Below are 19,110 nucleotides of genomic sequence, written 5' to 3'. Positions count from 1 at the left end.
ATTGGGCGACCAGTGAATCACCAGAGGGTGATTGAGATGTACCTGCCAGAGAGAGTCAGATGACAGTTTGGAGAGAGGCAGGATGTACCTAGGAGGACTGCACACGTTGCCCGATCTCACAGAGAGACGAGTCAGTGGGGGAGTATGATTCAGCCACACATAGCATATGCTAACTTCACATAGCTACAACAGAGACAGTGGGATTGGAGATTAGATGTGGAGGACACCGGGATGACAGAGGAGTATGAGAGATGGTTTGCACGATGACGGCTAGTGCCATTGACAGATCCTGACATTCCAGTACCGAGGAGACAGGAGGACTTCCCACTCGCAGGAGAGGAGGAGGGAGATGATGAGGATGAGGAGGATGAGGAGGATGGAGGTGATGAGGATGAAGAGGATGATGAGGATGGAGGTGAGGAGGATGAGGAGGATGAGCCAGATCCAGCCGATCAGGAGTCATTGCAGGATATACCCGTAGAGCCGGAGACAGCTAGGATAGAGGAGATGGAGATGTGTAGGGCTACCATAGCGAGTCAGCATGATCACATTATGACATTAGAGAGACAAAATGCCATCTTGAGGATAGAGCATGATCAGTTCAGAGTGGAGATAGTCAGACTTACAGTGGCTCGAGATACAACAATAGCTCAGGCACAGCGAGAAGAACAGAGAGTCACTGAGTATATTGGGTCGATTAGGGATGCCAGTGCACGGGAGATGGCACAGATGTTGGTAGAGACCAGAGAGGAGATACACCATTCGAGGACACTATATGAGAGTGTAGTTCCACCAGAGCAGAGAGCAGCTTCATATCGGGCACGATCGAGGACAGAGAGCAGGGCACGCTCTTGGAGGTCAATGAGCAGTATGGGGGTGAGTGGACCTATGAGACCACCACAGCCAGGACCAGGAGGGACATCATCCATGAGACATGGCAAGGATGAGGAGGATAGAGGGAGCACCCAGTGACAGAGGCACGTGCTCCTTATGAGAGACAGTGGACATTATGTAGTGTGATATTAAATAGTCAGCCTGCGGGCCATACTTAGGATAGACAGTCCAATTTTATACTCTGATATTATTTTGATATATGATATGATATGCATCGATATGATGGGATGCAATGTGTTATGACTGATGGTTATTTTCCATGTATGGATGGCTTATGCACTGTTGATGTACCATTGTGGAACATGTATGGATATATTTTTTTTATGTGTTTTTGATGCATTTATAATATGAACTGGATAAAATGCTTGATATGATGCTCGATGTGACATTTGATATAATGCAAATGTACTAACCAATGAATGCAGGATGCAACATATGTGTGTGGAGAAATCAGAGTACTAGACCGAACTGACTATCTGAATTGATGGAAGAAATGTTAGTAAGAAGAAATGAGATAAAGGACAGTTAGAGACGAAGAAAAACTTGCTTTCAGTAATGCACTTTGTAGGTGAGAACCTTTATTTTAATGTAGCAAAATGGATGCGTAGCATCGTGGCATTGAAGGCCAGAGCTGAAATGCAACCCTTTTTGTAAAAGACAGACACATCGCAGACAAACAACAATCACAACAAAAAAGAAATGGACCATGAACCATCACGGTCACTCTAAATCACGCAGTGACATCATAGAGCAACATAGGAACATGATCGAAGATAAATCAATAAATGATAAGACTCGCTAATTCCAACAAGTCAAACAAACATCTTGATCTTCATTGTCAAAAGTTGAAAGTGCTGATAGGACGATCATGCTATATGGTTTCAGGACATGCGGTACCCCGTCTAAGACAGGACACAGTTTGGTTTCGAGCATACCACACCCCATATAAGACTCATGATAATGTGCCAAGGATGAATGATTTTGAGGTTGATTGATTGATAGGACAATTGTGATCAGTTTGAATGTCTGGTTTGATTGAAAAGTTCATCTGTTAATGTGTGATTTGCAGTAAAGCGTAGTGTTGGATTGCGTGTCATTGGAGGGATGCTCAGTGATCTGTCTTATGCACAAAGGGGATATTTATTGCAAAATGCTTGTTTTTGGATTTTAATGTTTTTTCTTTTCGAGTTTTTACAATTTTTTTGTGTTCATTTTTTCAGGACTTTATATGATTTTTTAGGGATTTTCTCAGGACATTATTTGATTTTTATGATTTTTTTCAGGACTTTATTTGATTTTTATGATTTTTTTCAGGACTTTATTTGATTTTTAGAGATTTTTTTCAGGACATTTTTCAATTTTTTATGATTATTTCAGGACATTTTTCAATTTTATTATGATTATTTCAGGACATTTTTTAATTTTTTTTTATGATTATTTCAGGACATTTTTCAATTTTTAAAAGTTCCAGTGATTGATCATGACAAGGGGAACACACCCAATGCACATTTGAAAGACATATGTACAAGAAACCGGAGTATGCAAGACAATGATGTTGACCAATCACAGGCCTGGAACAGAACATTGGGTCAAGACAAAGATAAACATGATAAACCAGCCGAGAGAAAGCATAGCTAGAGGTCATGACAGATGACAGAGCAATGATCTCATTACACATGGCGCCTGATTGCCAGGTTTTTACCATGGTACTTGCCCAAAGCGCCTATTTGCCAGGTTTTCACTAGAGGGCGAATCATTTTTCTTTACTTTTTTGCTCTTTTTCTCTTTTGTTTTTCACTTTTTTTTTGTACTTTTTTTGCTTTTTGATTTTTTTGTATTTTTTCAGGATCATACTTGAAGAAGTGCTGATAGAAAATTATGCCCAGTACTTGCGAAGGTGCATGCTATTGATAGGATCAGACAAAGGTTCACCTTCTGGAGTGGCAAGCTGATATGCCCCCGAGCCATAGGCTGCAGTCACTATGAAAGGCCCAACCCAATTAGGTTCAAACTTGCCTTTGATGATGTCAGTAGATTGTGCATTCTTGGGATTTGCCTTTAAAACCAGATCTCCCACTTTGAAGTGTCGCCCTTTGACCTTCTTATTATAAGAGCGACGGAGATGGTTTTGATATGCTTGCAAATGTGTTAGGGCTGTCTGACGTTTCTCATCTAACATCTCAAGCTGATGCAACCGAGAGACTCTGTGCATCTCATCATCAATCAGATGTTGCAAGGAAACATGCAAGGAAGGAATATCCACTTCCAAGGGTAAAATGGCTTCCGCACCATACACCAAGGAATAAGGTGTTGCACCAGTATGTGTTCGGATAGAAGTGTGATAGGCCCATAGTGCTGGATTCAACTATACATGCCAATCTCGACCAGCGTCATTAACAACCTTTTTCAGATCTTGATAATGGTTTTATTTGATGCTTCGGCTTGACCATTACCCTGTGGATAGTATGGACTGGAGAAACGATGTTGGATATGAAACTTTTCACAGAGTTCCTTGACATCTTTATTCTTGAAGGGACGACCATTATCTGTGACTATGGCAAGGGGAACCCCATATCTGCATATGATATAATTCAATAGGAATTTTGAAATTTGTACACCAGTGATATAGGTCATGGGGATAGCCTCGATCCATTTTGTAAAATACTCTGTGGCTGTAATGATAAACTTGTGTCCATTTGCAGATGTTGGGGTAATCTTGCCAATAAGATCCAATCCCCATTGAGAAAAGGGCCATGGAGATAGGACAGAATGAAGCTCTTGGGCTGGTGCATGACTGTAATTTCCATGGATCTGGCATTTGTAGCACTTCTTAACAAAATCATGAACATCCTTCTCCAGAGTGGGCCAATAATACCCAGCATGAATCAACTTTTTGGCTAAGCTAAGACCATTGAAATGGCCCCCACATATACCATCGTGAAACTCGTGTAAAGCCGTTTGTGCTTCATCAGAATCCAAACACTTGAGGAGGGTATGGTCAAAGGAACGACGGTAAAGGGTGTCAGCAATGATGACATATTTTGCTGTCTGTCGGATGAAGGCTCGGCGTTGGTTAGCGGAAAGGTTAAGTGGTAAGGTTTGGGATTTAAAATATTGATATACATCTTTGTACCATGGGGAGTTAGGACCAACAAGAACGCACATCACATCTGCTGTCGGAATGTCAAAAGAAGGGACAAGCAACTACTTGACCAAAAATTCACATTTGTCCATATTGTGGGGCATATTTAACATGGAAGCGATCGTAGCCATCGCATCTGCCGACATGTTTTGCATTCTTGGAACTTGACTGAAATGGATAGCTATGAATTTTGTCTTGAAGAAATCTACCATATGCTTATAGGGAATAAGCTTTTCATCTTTTGTTTCATAGTCATCATTCACTTGTCGGATGACTAATTGAGAATCTCCATAGACTTGTAAATGCATGATGTTCTAGTGGACCGCTACTCGGAGTCCTGTGACCAGTGCTTCATACTCTACAATGTTATTGGTACAATGAAAAGTTATTCTATAGGACTTGGGAATAACATCACCTTGAGGGGTGACAAACAAGATGCCTGCTCCAGACCCAAACTTGGTATGGGATCCATCAAAGTAAAACTTCCATTCATTAGAAGATGTGAGAGCAAAGACTGATTCATCCGGAAAATCGGTCAACATGGGATGATCATCATAAATAGGAGCCTCTACAAGTTGATCTGCTATGACTTGTCCTTTTATAGCCTTTCGCTCTATATACTCAATATCAAATTCACTGAGGATCATAACCCACTTTGCTAGGCGACCCATCAAAGCTGCTCTACTAAGAAAGTATTTTAGGGGATCAATTTTTGCAACCAACAATGTTTGGTGATTTAACATATAGTGTCGAAGCTTCTGTGTTGCAAATACCACTGCTAAGCATGCCCGTTCAATAGTTGAATAATTTAGCTCATAGCCTACTAGTGTCCGACTGATATAATAAATAGCTTGCTCTTTGCCATTCTCATCCTGTTGGGCCAAGAGAACTCCTAGTGCCATTTCAGTTGCAGAAATATACAATATAAATGGCTTTCCTTCTATAGGAGGCATTAGAATAGGCGGTGATAGCAAATAGTCCTTGAGAGCTTGAAAGGCTGATTGACATTGCTCAGTCCATTTAAAAGTGACACCTTTATGAAATAGATACTGGAATGGATGACATTTGTCTGCCAATTGAGCTATAAAGCGGTGGATTGACTATAGCTTTCCTTGCAAACTTCTTAGTTGACAGAGATTAGAAGGAGGAGGCATATCCATTATTGCTTTAACCTTGGCAGGGTTGACTTCAATGCCTCTGTGAGAAACAATGTACCCTAGTAATTTGCCAGCTGTGACACCAAAGACACACTTCTTTGGATTGAGTCTAAGCTTGTAGGTCTCCATTTGGTCAAAGATTGGGCCCAGGATGGCTAAATGACTATCTCTTGTGACAGATTTGCATAATAAGTCATCAACATAGTCCTCCATCAAAGTATGCATGAAATCATGGAAAATTGTAGTCATCGCTCTTTGATATGTTGCGCCTGCATTTTTAAGACCGAAGGGCATCACATTCCAACAGTAGGTACCCCAAGCACATGTGAATGCAGTCTTATGTTGGTCTTCAGGAGCAATGCAAATTTGGTTATAGCCGGAGAAACCATCCATCAATGAGAGCATCTCATATCCAGCAGTCATGTCAACTATAATGTCTATATTTGGCAGTGGAAAATTATCTTTAGGGCATGCTTTATTGAGATCCCTAAAATCTGTACAGATTCTGATGCCCCCAATTACTTTGCTAACTGGTACCAAATTTGAAATCCAGTCTGCATAATTGATGGGTCTGATAAAGCCCACCTCCAGTAATTTTTTTAGTTCTACCTTGACCAAAAGAGCCACCTGGGGATGCATCTTTCTAAGTTTCTATTTGACAGGCTTGGCATCTTCTTTTAATGGCAAGTGATGAAGGACTAATTCTGGATCAAGGCCAGGCATATCTGCATAGGACCATGCAAAGCTGATCTTCTTCTCAAGAAAGAAATTGACAAAATCTATCTTTTCCTATTTTGATAGAGAAGCAGCAAAATGAATGACCTTAGGGTTGTCAGGTGTACCCAAATTGATTTCTTTGGTCATTTCCACAAGCAATGTTGATTTATCCTGACTTGATAGGGGTATGTCCACTCTTCCACCTTTGGGCACCTCAGAGAGGTTTTCACCCATAGGTATGTCTTTTATTTTTACTTTTGTATGATCAGAGAGTGCCTTACGGTTTTCACTCAAAGACCTATTCTTTTGATTCTTTACCTTTTCTTTTCTTTTTTCATTTTGATGACTGGAAGATGGAGTTGACTCCCCAAAATATGCTATGGAATCTAGGTCAATAGCAAATCCTGCCTTATGATCACCTTGTGGTATGCCTGCCCGGAGTCCAAGGAATTCTACAATTGCTTCATCATTTTGAAAACAGTCCAATGTGAGTGGTTCTTGTTGGTCATGTTGGATAAGCTGGGGATAGACGAGGGGCATGTCATCATCAATTTTAAGGAGAGAGAGGACTAAGATTGTAAAGATGTAAACATCTGTGGTATCACTGTCTGAGCTACTTGTATCTGATTCAAAGCTTGGATCCCAGAATGACTCTATCCAAGCACTAGGACATGTTTTAGGAAGAGGAGTTATTTCATGTTTGTCTTCCATAGGCAAATTATCAGGGTCAAGGAAAATATTGTCAAGGGTATAGGAGCTAGAAGAAAAAGAACTCCACTCCCATTTATTGGAATCAGTTTCGGTTCGGGTATCCTCAGGTGTTATTTCATCATCAGAGTCACACCCTTTTCCACATGTGGTCACTTTGGTAGATGAGGATCCAATTCGCAATGGTACAAAACCTAACCCTAAGGTTGGAGGTCGCATCTTGGGTATAACAGGTTCTAGCCTTCCATTCTTGTTCCGGCCTAAGCCACTGCAGCCATCATATCCTTTCTTTTGCAGCATAGTAAATCCTTTGCCGTACCGTTCCACTGGCAACCTGACAGGTGGGGTCTCAGTTGGATCCTTATAAAGCCAATCTATGACATCCTCATCTAAAGTTTCTTTGTCAAGTTCACCCCATCTTGTAAATGTAGTGGGAGGCTAATATTGAATAACTACCTTAGGTTCCTTTTGCAATAAATGTGGTTTGCCATATGATTTCGGAGATATTGGTAAATTCTCGATGAGGAATGTTTGATCCATTGAATATTCTCTGCATCCTTGGTCCTGTATCTTCAATTTTCCTTTGACAGCATCTAACAATTCATTAGGATCCACATAACTATGTGAGTGGGCCTCTCTATTGACTGGGACTTGCTGCTGAGGGGAATCCTTTAGAGTAGCACAAAATTGAAATGGATTAGGATCTCCTGGAATTGTTATCTCAGTTCCATTGTAAGGATATTTTAAACGTTGATGATAGGTGGATGGAACTGCTTTCATTGCATGGATCCATGGACGGCCAAGAATCATATTATAAGGGAGATCGAGGTCTAGGACCTGCAAGAAAGTGTTTTCTGTTACTGGACCTGTTGTTCTCAAAATCTGATTCCCCTTCAATGCCCTTAATAATACAATCTAAAATGGGTGCCGAGAAGACATCAAGGATAAAGGGATTTTAGAGACAACATATGACAAGGTTTGGTTAGACCTTCTACACTTCGGGCTCTTCCTTGAACCCAGGTGGGTATACCCTTTGTGAATTAACTTCACACTCTTAAGCAACAAACCCACAGCAAACCAATCCAGAAAACCAGTGAGTTTATTCACCTTGAAAACAACTGAAAACAAAGAATGAAACAATACTCAACTTCAGCATATTTGATCAACAAAGCATGCAATAAACAACTTCGATTAGTACCAGTGCTTTATCCATGGCCACAGAGTCACTCAAACTCAAATAAAACTCCTGAAACAAAATATCCCTATACTTCCCATCAACTTGGTTTCCATTAATCCTTGCAAATGCCTAACACCAACAAGAATTCAATCACTTCAAACTAGACTATGGTCCTCAAAATTCAAAGTCTCTCCCGAAGTATTTACTGGTAAGAATGATCATGCATATTTAATTTCCCTCCTAGAGAGAAAAGCTAAAAACACCCATACGGAGATTGCCTTACAATTTCCATCAAACAGAAAATCCTGGATTATTCAGAATGAAAACAGTAAATAGACTTAAGGACAAGATTGAAGACGACACAGAGCTTTACTCAAAATTGACGGCCTGTATATTGATATTCATTTGAAAAGATTTTACAAAAGTCTGATTCTCCATTGAACTTTGGAAAAGCTCAGATAATTTTTCTGCAGCATTTTCTTACAAAAATTTTGTGATCCCTTTCTCTCTAGTCCTGGTATCCATTTATAACAATATGGATGCACAAAGCTTCGAACTTCTCGAGGAAAGTTTGTTACAATTTATTTCAAAAATTGAAGAGGTTATGATTTTTTTGCGTGAATCCGTTATGCGCTCTTCTCAGATTCCCCAGCAGTCTGTTCAACGGGTTGTTCAGTTGTAACTTCTTCTGGCTCTTCAGGGACGCCCTCCAACTGCTCCGGATCTCGAGTGGAATATTTAACTCCCCACTCACTATATGTCTCCTCTGTCGGCCATACAAAACTAATCACATCATTCTTAACTTTAGTCAACCTTTTCCAAGAATTCCTCAGCTTGTTGACTTCTGAGTTAAGAAAACTATAGTGTGATTTAATTCTTTCTATTTCTTGTATGGTTATAACAAAAAATGAGGTATCATCCAGATCAATGATTCCCTTGACCCTTGCTGACAATTCGGCATCCATCTCATTGAGCCATATCTGCTTATCTTTCAGCTGATCTGGATTGGCAAAAATTCCTGGGAGCAACTCACAAACTTGATCAGTGTATTCCTTTTTAAGCAATTTAACCCTTCTTTCCACATTGTCCACCTCTATTGCCAATTGCAATAAACTCTTACTGATATCAGAAGTGGATTTGATAATAGGGTTAGATCTTGCTTCATCACAGGAAACACACATGAACTCTAAGTCTTGCTCCCTAGGCCTCCATCTGTCAAAAATGGGTGTCAAAATGGCCTTATCTCTTCTTAACTCAGTCCATATCTCCATGACCTTTCCTACACTATTGTGAAGGAGTGAGGCATTTATAGTGTCTGCAAAACTGGAGATTGTGGCTTTTATCTTCTCTTCATACTTTCCTGCATAATAAGCCTGAGTTTGCTTTAGACTCTCCAATTCTTGGGGAGTTATCTCAATCACTTGAGAGCTAGAAGGCGCAGGAGATGGTGGGAGCTCAATAATGGGGCTAGTAGGTGGAGGTCTTGCAGGAGAAGAGGTGATCATTAATGTTGAAGACTCACCTTGTTGGTGCTGTCCTGCTAGCTGGCTCTGCAATTTAGCAATAATGCTATCTCTGCCTCTTATCTCCTCCTTGGCACTATCATAAGCCTTCAAAACTGTTTCCAATTTAAACTGGAGGGCCTCCTTTTCTTTGGCTTCCTTTTCAGCCACTGCAACACTAAATTTGGCAGTCTCTAGCACAGTGCTAGCAGCCTCTACTACCCCTGTACTCTCTACTCTCTTGACCATCAATCCACCAATGTGACTTGTCCCTGAGGTATCTTTACCTTTCTTGTCCTCATTTCTTTTAAGGGACCACATGACCAGTGCAGCATTGTCCTTACTGAATGTAACCCCTTCCATGGGTTTGGTCTCTTTTCTCACTGCATCCAACACCAAAGCATCAACAATATTCCACTCTGGTAAAATGAGCACTCCAGCTTGTGCTACTAAATCCCTTCCCTGTTCAGGAGTGATGGTTTTGAATTCTTCCATCATCTCCTGTTTTATCTCTTCCTCTACTGAGGCTGGATCTTTATTAGGCTGCTCTGCCCTTTTTGCTTCACATCTAGCATTATATTTGTCTATATGTTGCTTCCAGATAAATTGCATAAATGCTTCAGATGTGACAAAGCCATCATCAGCTAGAAAGGCACTAGTGGCCTTCTTTATCTCAGGATCCCACTCCTGGCCTTTGAGTTCAGTTGAAGTGATGTCCATCTGTGATTCAGTGGGGTCTTCTGGCATCCCTTCTTCCACTTCATCATATGTATATGCAATCTCCCCCAAGCTGCCCAACTGAGAGAGGTATTCAGTTGCTGCTTGCTCATCTCCTATGTGGAGAGGGGATTGGGATGGGGAATACAGGGGTGTATCTGATTGTACTTCCTTTCCCACCCTTTGCTTCTTTGGGTTGTCCTGGATGTCAATGACATCTTGTACCTTCCTCTTTCCTTTGGATGAAGAGGGCTCCCCTGTTGTAGACACCAACACACTGTAACCTGCTTTCTTATGCAGGGTGTAATCACCAGGAGGGATTGCTTTAATGGGAGCTTATTTTCCCAAAATCATTCTTGCTTTCTCAGGGTTATTCTTGATTACAACTTCCCTCTTCTCCTTTATTGTTTGCATTACATCCTCAAAGCAAATAATCAAAAATTTTATTTTCTCTTCCAATGGGAAGAAGCTAGATAATTGGTCATAGCTAACATCAAATTGATGCACAAAATCCAGGGCCTTCCTGTAAGCCACCCACTTTTCCTTCCTCAACTCCTGTTCATCTAAATCAAATTCATTCCTGATGAGGTCTTCAGGAAAGTGGAATTGATGAGGCCTACCTCTGCATGCTACTTTCTTCCGGAACACACCATTGTAAAAGTCCTCTGGATCAGCACATCTAGACACTGCAGTGGACAAATGGTAGGGTTTGAGGAAATCCTCGAAACATTTCCAGCCTCCCTTGGTGATTACAAATTGGTGGGCTACTGTAGCCGTAGGGAAAATAGTTCCTTTACCTCTGCCTATTAACTCTGCCTCTTGCAGGTTACCAATTTGTCTGAGAATCTCAGCTATTCCCACTTTGAGGGGGACCTGGTATGGTAACAAAAATGGGGTGCCTCTGAAACCAAAAACTCTAAAAACTGTAGAGACTGGATATAAGTACATATCGCCCCAATCATGAACTATCTTGATATTCTCTGCGAATTCTTTTGGTCTTAAGAACTCCAGAAGAACCTTGGGGACTCTTGGGTTGTCAGAGCAAAGGAGAGTCCTTATTTTGGATGCAAAATATTTATCAAATTTCAGAAAACTAGCATCCTCTCTGTCCCATGACAACACAGTACTCCATAGTTGTACTGGCATCTTCTCTCCCTCCTTTTCTTTTACCAGGTCCATACCACTGGCAAAATAATCACCACCTTTGAAGAGAAAGAGGTGCATCAAGAGTGAATACCACCCAAATGGCCTATCTACCTTTCCATTCTTTATCCCTATCAATCCTCCATGGATAGCATCGACAATATAAGAAGCATAATCAAATGTAATAGCAAGGGAAGGATTCAAAATTTGAACAATCATTAGCAAGTAATGGTTTGGCATATTCGATTCAGCATCCTCTCCTAGAACTTGGCAAAGTGCCCAATACATCCCTTTTGCCCTCAAGGTAAACATACTTAATGAAAAAGGCTCTTGTGTATTGGGCCCTACAACTGCTAACCCTCCTACTTTCAGAAAAAGTTCTTTGAGAGGCCCATTCCTAAGATGACTCCTCTGTGCCCTGTACACCTGAGCTAATTGTGTGAAGTTTATAGGTTCCAAGAAATTGGTGAACTCACTGAGCCCAAATGCTTTTCTCAATTCTTCTGCATTAATTTCCACGAGGGTTTTTCCATTTACATCCCGGATGCACCTTGTAACTGAATCATAATTCAATGCCATTTGAGTTAACAAATCTGTATCCATGAACACCCCTGGGACCACCAACTTCCCAACATCTAATTCCCAAATGCTATTTTGAGGAGCAGGAGAATTCCTCATCCCAAATCCGATTCTAAATAACCCCAACCCAGACAATCCAACCTGTGGGTCTCTTAACCAATTACCCTTGTCATATAATCCTCCTCCAATCTTCAGACGGGGAGCCCTGGGTACTAATTCTTTGGCCTTAGATGCCTGGTTGGTTGACAGCGTCAGCTGTTCTAAAAAGTCATCACACACACTCCTTTCTAAATAATCAACTTTACCAGAGAATTCCCTTTTAGGAGCCATTTGCAATACAACCAGAGGAATATCGCTTCTTAAAACACTTCTGTAATACGAGAATAATTTCACTTATTACAACACAAATATGGTTGCAAAATAAGAAAGAACCTGGTGCTTGCTTGAAGAAATTCGCTCTGCAACTGATTCACCTTCTCTGTATTTGCAAAAGATAACTCTGCGTTACTCTTCTGCAAAATCCTTTTAAAAGATCTCTATACTTGGTTGTTAGGAAATCAAATGCTTGTACTCTGGGCCTTAACTGTAACATTGATTCCGCATGCTTCGGTCGTCCCTTCAAAATCGAATTCATACAAGAATTCATATTTTAACTCTAACGGGTCGCAGCCTTCCTGCAAGTGTCTCACTGTGAATTGCATTTTGACGGCTTTGTCTTTAGTCTGGGTCCCATCCTTCTATTGGCTACATAATACCACATGGCATCTGATCATTGGCTTAGAAAATCCCTTTACATTCTGTTTTGATACTGGCCGAATGTATCCCTTTATACTGTGGCGGGCCCATGTTTTTCCCCTTTTGCCATGTCATCATCATGACACGTGGACGACCCTCATTAACTCTCGCTATTTCGCGGCCTTAAAAGGTGAGCACCTCACCCTTGCGAAATAGCGCGGGCCGTTGGATCATCTTTCAAGTTAACCACCTTTTAATCCTTCGAACAGGTCCTCAGGAATGGTGGGCCCGCTGAGCCGTCACTAACACCCGGCATCCAGTCACTTACCGTGCTGATTTGTCATTCTGTTATTTGCCAGAAGAAGAACCATGGGGGCCCTACCTTCGTCTCAACAAGTCTATCTCCTACGTCATCATCAAGACATGTGGACGGCTAATATTAACCCCTTGAGAAGGCTCTCAGAGATTGTGGGCCCACGGACACGCCATGGACACCTGGCGCCTCGTCACTTTTGGAGCCGACCTGTCAATTTTTCATTCGTCAAGCAGGAACCGTAGGGACCCACAGTTTCCTTTTAGACTGCGTGTCATCAAGACACATGGACGGTCCTGGTTAACTTTCACTATTTCGCGGCCTTAAAAGGTGAGCACCTCACCCTTGCGAAATAGCGTGAGCCGTTAGATCATATCTCAACTTGCTCGGCATTTAAACCCTGTTAGAAGCTCTCAGAGATGGTGGGCCCACGGACATGCCATGGACACCTGGCATCCTTGTCACCTTCGGAGCTAACCTGTCAATTTTTCATTTGCTCGAAGGAGCCACGGAGTCTCAATAAATTGTAAGAGCTATCCTTGCCGGGTCATCTCCACCTGTGAGCCGACTCATCTTCGGGGCCCACTAACACGTCATGGACACCTAGCGCCTTGACCTGCTGACTGTGGCGACCTGTACCACGTGTTACCTTATAATACACCAGAGGAAAGCCACGGGGCTCCAGCTATCTCTGACAGCTATGCCTTCCACTTACCCCGTCGTGACACATGGACGGCTGATATTCATTCTCGCTATTTCGCAGCCTTAAAAGGTGAGCACTTAACCCTTGCGAAATAGCGCTGACCGTCGGATCCTTTCTCAAGTTGATCGGCATTTACCGGGTCCGACACTTTAGAATGAAATAATACAAGGCGAAAATTTTTCAAATAATCAACATGACCGCCTAGGTAAATAGCAAGGGGGGACACTTCTTACGACCCCGCGACCCATGACTTAAGTGGAATAAAGTAACGAAGGAATATAAACCAGGGGATCTAATACAAAAGATAAATTTTAAAACTTGGAAAACCCTTAAACCCTCTAGGTTTAGAACAAAGCTGAAGCACTTTAGACCACACCCTATTCAAAAACTTTCAAAATACCATAGCCAATTATGGGGAAAGAACCCAATTTTAAAACAGTGATAACAGGACCAACTCTGATAGGCAATGTAATTATCCCTTTAGATGGGTGCTCAACATCATCATATGCTTTGATTGTTATTCTTCTGGAAGCATCAATGTCATTTTCTATATAACCAAGGCCAATGACCACTCTTAAGGTACAAATATTAAGACCTGCTCCACCATCTATCAAGACTCGTTGGATTTTGCAATTATGGACAAAGACTTCAAGGTGTAAAGGATCATTATGAGGGAGCTTATCAGGTGAGATATCATTATCAGAAAATGCGACATTTTGGGAAACAGCTAGATGTCCAATTCGGGCTTGAAACTGGTCAACATCAATGTTTGCTAGGATAGTGGACTCAATTAAAGCTTTATCTAGGACTGCACGATGCATGGGGGACATTTTCAACAACTCAAGGATTGATATTTGTGCAGGTGTCTTTCCTAGATGATCCAAGAGATTATACTGACTTGCAGGAGTTGGTTTAGGAGGAGCTGTAGGAGCTCCTTTCAGGACTATTTTGGATCGACGAGTGGTGACTACGCAAGAAGGATCTTGTCCCTTTATTCTTAGGGTGGAAACATACTCATTTGACGCTCGAAAACAATTGATGACATTTTTATAACCAGTACTTGCATAATTTGCTGTTTGGGTAGAGTTTGAAGAAGACGCTTTACCCTTGTCATGATCAAGCAAAGGAGTTTTGAAAATGGTATGATCAGTGTTAGAGGTCGCGTTGGGTGGATCTACCTCAATTACTCCTTGCTCTAACAAGTCTTGAATCATATGTTTCAATTGAAAACATGACGTGGTTTTATGTCCTTTTGATCGATGGTACTCACAGTATGCATTATCATTCCACCAATGCGGTTTTACCACTGGTTCTGCCTTGATATCTGGTAGCTTAATAAATTTTGCTTGTATTAATTGTTTCATTACTGACTCAATAGGCTCTCCCAATGGCCTAAACTGTTGAGGAGGCCCATCCCTCGATCGGAAAGGTTTGCATTGCTGGTTTTGTTGCTGACCTTGTTGTTGATTATATTGTTGAGTGTATTGTTGAGTATGTTGTTGGTATTGCGGCTGTTGAGTAACATTGCTCGATGGTGTTTGATTTTGTTCCATAGTTGACATATTAGGAGCACTCAATTTTTTTATTGTGAACGGGGGTTGATTTGCATTCACCGCTCTTGCGTCAACAACTCCATCATTAGTGACATTCTTGTTTTTATACCAAAATCTATTTCGGTCCCCAAAATTGTTTGTGTTGTCACTGTCTTTGTTGAGCTTAATGATTCCTTTAGCTACAAGGGTAGTTTCAATGTTCATCCCTTTCTTAATGAGTTTCTCAATAGTACTGGGACTTTTCAATTTGAGTTCATACATCATTTCTGGGACCAAATTTTGGATAAAAAAATTCACTTGTTGTTCTTCAGGTATATCTAGGGAAGAATGACTATACAAGCTTCGCCATCATTGCAAGAAAGTCACTAATGGCTCACCTTGCTTTTGCTTGGTGTTGCATAAATCTAACATGGTCACATCACTATCAATGTTGAATGCGAAGTGAGATATAAACTTTTGTGCCAATTCCGACCAAGTCTTTATATTTCCTGGCAGATGCGAATACCAATCCATGGCTTGTCCCGTGAGACTTCGTGCAAATAAGCGCATTAAATATGTTTCCTCATAACTCACTTCAGTACATGCTGCGAAAAATGCTCGAATGTGATCTTTTGGATTGCCATTCCCTTTATATTTCTCAAAATTAGGTGCTTCAAAATGCTTAGGGAATGGAGGCATGTATAAGCTCTTGTCAAATGGATTAGGACATAAATCCTGATCTGTATACAACTTCTTTGTTCCTTTAGTTTCTAATGCGTCAACTTGTCATTGCAACTTCTCAAGCTGTTGCGCAATTGTATCAGATTTTGGAGGTCCATCATTAATCCCGGTGGGTACTCTTTGTCGATACATTGTGTTTTCAATTGATTGTTGATGCTCTGAAATGGCCGTTTTTGGTGTCTCCGGCATATAATGTTCTTGGTACATCTCTTGTTGTTTTGGTTGTGCCATGCCTTGATATTGACCCTGTCGCTGTGCTTCTTGTAGCCTAGGTTGATATTGCAATTGAGGGTGTTGTTGATATTGCACAGGCACCAATTGCGGTTGTGAAGTATGATAGCTTGTTTGTCTTGGCACATATTGAGGCACATGTTGTTGTTGATGCTGACGAATTGGAATTTGCTGACTTTGTGCCAATTGTTGTTGCGGTGTAAATCCCATCATTTGCAAAAAACTTTGTTTGGGTGGTTTTTGTTGTTTCTCCTTAAGATGGGGTATGGCACTTGCATTAACTTGCTGTGTTGTTTGTCCAATCCATTGTGATGGTTGCAAGTTTGCATTAACTTGTAATGGGGTAGAAGGCACTACAATTTGTTGTCGAATGCGATATTGTTGTTGTTGTACATTGCTTGTTTGCACATTCGATTGTACCTTTTGTGTATTACTCAATTGTTGCAACAATTGTTGTTGGTGCAAACCACTATCCGTAGCTCTTTGTGTCGCCATTATCGAAGGATCTGTCTCAATAGTGTTTGGCAAATATATTGAGCTTAATGGGACATAAGAACTTTGTTGCATCGTGGAATTGTTTTGGACATTGGTGATATTAGGCATTCCAGTCGTGAAGCTTTCTTGCATCTTAGATTTTGATCCAATTTTATGCATGTAAGGAGCCACTTTTTGTTGAGGGATAGTTGTCAATATTTGCGTGGTCTTCATTTGATCTTGTGTTACAGGTGTTGTGTTGAATAATGGATTATTTATTGTCTCAAATGGTGACTTTTGAGGAATAGTCACTGTCAATGCCTTTGAAGCACGTTTACTCATCAAGGTAGGTTGAGTTTCTTGTTGCGTATTTTCTTCATTTGGATGTGGAGAGAAACTTAACAACTCATCGCCTTGTTGTTTTTGCACATTGATTTGCTCACTTGAGGAGGTCACATTACTCATCATATTAAGATATTTTTGTGGGAACATCTTAAAGACCTTGTTCAAGAATTTATCCATCTTTTTTGTCAACTTTGGATCTTGAAGGAACATATCAACATCATCAGAAGCATCAGAATCTGATGAAGAATCTGGTTGGACATTTGGATTCATTTCTTGTTGAATGCCTTGATCTGAACCAAATCCTTGTGACAGAGTTTGTTCCTCATGTAATGTTTGAATTTCATGTTGCAGGTTTGGTTGATTCCAATCGAAAGGTGCATTTCCTCTTGGTGTTGGTGGAACACTCCCATGTCTTGGTTTCATAGGTACAAACACTGGTTCATATAATGGAGGTGGTCCAAGTTGAACCATTCCATATGGTGGTAGTGATGTGTTTGATAAATCTTCAATTTGTACTATTTGACTAGTTTGAAATTGTGAATTTGATATGTTGTCAATGGGTTGATACGTTGGTTCACCCATCTTCTTAGATTTTGACCTTGTTTCAACAGGCATGTCACTTATGCCAATGCAATATTTTTGGAAATTTTCAAGGACAATATATGATATGCAACTAAATGGAAACTAAATAAATGACAATGCAATCTATGGCAAGAATGCAACCTATGTTTTTGGTTGTTTTCAAGATTTTGACAAACTTTTTGGAATGCAAATCTAAAAGAGACCCTTAGGAAATTGAGATGATGCCTAGACCTCAAAGGACAAAAGGACCAAGTGACAAAAGGAAAAAATGACAATGTCTCTCCTATATGCTTGGATACTAAGCTAGGTTTGACCAAATGACAATAATGACAAAAAGAGAAAAGGTTTGACAAGGTCTAGACTTCCTAATAATGACTTAGGGTTTATCAAAGATTTGGATTACTCAAGTATGACAAAACCTAGTTTTGACACTATATGCAAAGGGACAATTACTATGCAAGTGACCCTAATATGATATGATAATGACCTAAGCTTAATGAAGAAACCTAGGGTATGCAAATGCAAATGTATGACAATGGTACTACTCTAATGCAAGAGGACACATGCAAATGGATGACCCTTATTGATATGCAAAGGAGTATGACCTAGGTGAAACCTAACCTTGGTAGATGACAATGAATTTGCAAAATGCAAACCTAAGATGAACTTAAATCTAAGTGACATGAATGTTGAGACAAGATTTTGAAAAATATTTGACAACCATGTTTGAAAGTGTTTTGAACTTTGTTGGATGAAATGTTCTTGTGTTTAACCTTGTTTTGAATCAATTTGTCTTGTTTTTGAAATGAGATACAATTCAACTTTTGACAAACAAAGAAGACAAGATATTTTAACCTAGACTCAAGGCAATCATGCTTATTCACACATTTCTTATGGTAGGCAAGGACATTAGGTACTTGAGAGGTAGAATCATTATGGGATTCAAGGAGAATACATAGATGCTTGACCCCACAGGCTCCCCTCCATGGCACTCACTTCTCAGGGCAGCCAAGCATTAGTCCCCATGGAAATCTCCCCATGGCAAACTTAGTATCTCTTCCAAGTATCTGAACTTGTCCTTCTCAAGCAACTAGAAGGATTTTTGGCCTCTAAATACAAGGTGTTTAGTAAGGATTTCTGTTAAGCGTTACTCCTTGGTGTCACGCAAGCATGATTGAGACATTAAGCCCACCAAGATACCAAACAAATGTAGTCGTGCAAGCATGATTTAGACCGTGAGGTCCTACTTAGATGTTGATATGAGAAAGAGTTGAAGGGTCATCACTTCCCAAGTAACTGCAATTCCCACGTAACCCTTCCTTCAAAGCTTTCGCCCATCAGGTATTTGTTTATAGTGAGTTAGAATGCCAAGGTATTCTAGCCATACTCACTTTGGGTTGTTCCCTTCTCATGATTGTCACTTGCTTGCAAAAGCAAATGGTCAGGAAGGCATGCCCTCTAAAGGTGACACACAATCAAAAACAAGAGAATGGTATCGAAGATCTGGATTTCTGATCACCCTAAGAAGGATGAGAGCATACTCTCCTACTCCGATGTCAAACTCAACAATAAAAGCAAACACACATTCATTCCATCCTATTTAGCAATAATACTAAGTGCCTAAATATGAATTACAAACACAAAGTTTAGTTGTAGTCCAAGGCAACCTGCAAAACCCAAGTCAGAAGTTTGATATGTTTAGTCTTTGACTATCGAAC

This window comes from Cryptomeria japonica, chromosome 3 (assembly GCF_030272615.1).
Source record: "Cryptomeria japonica chromosome 3, Sugi_1.0, whole genome shotgun sequence".
Taxonomy (NCBI): domain Eukaryota; kingdom Viridiplantae; phylum Streptophyta; class Pinopsida; order Cupressales; family Cupressaceae; genus Cryptomeria; species Cryptomeria japonica.
The sequence above is the reverse complement of the archived record's forward strand: the minus strand, read 5'-3'. Positions refer to the sequence as shown.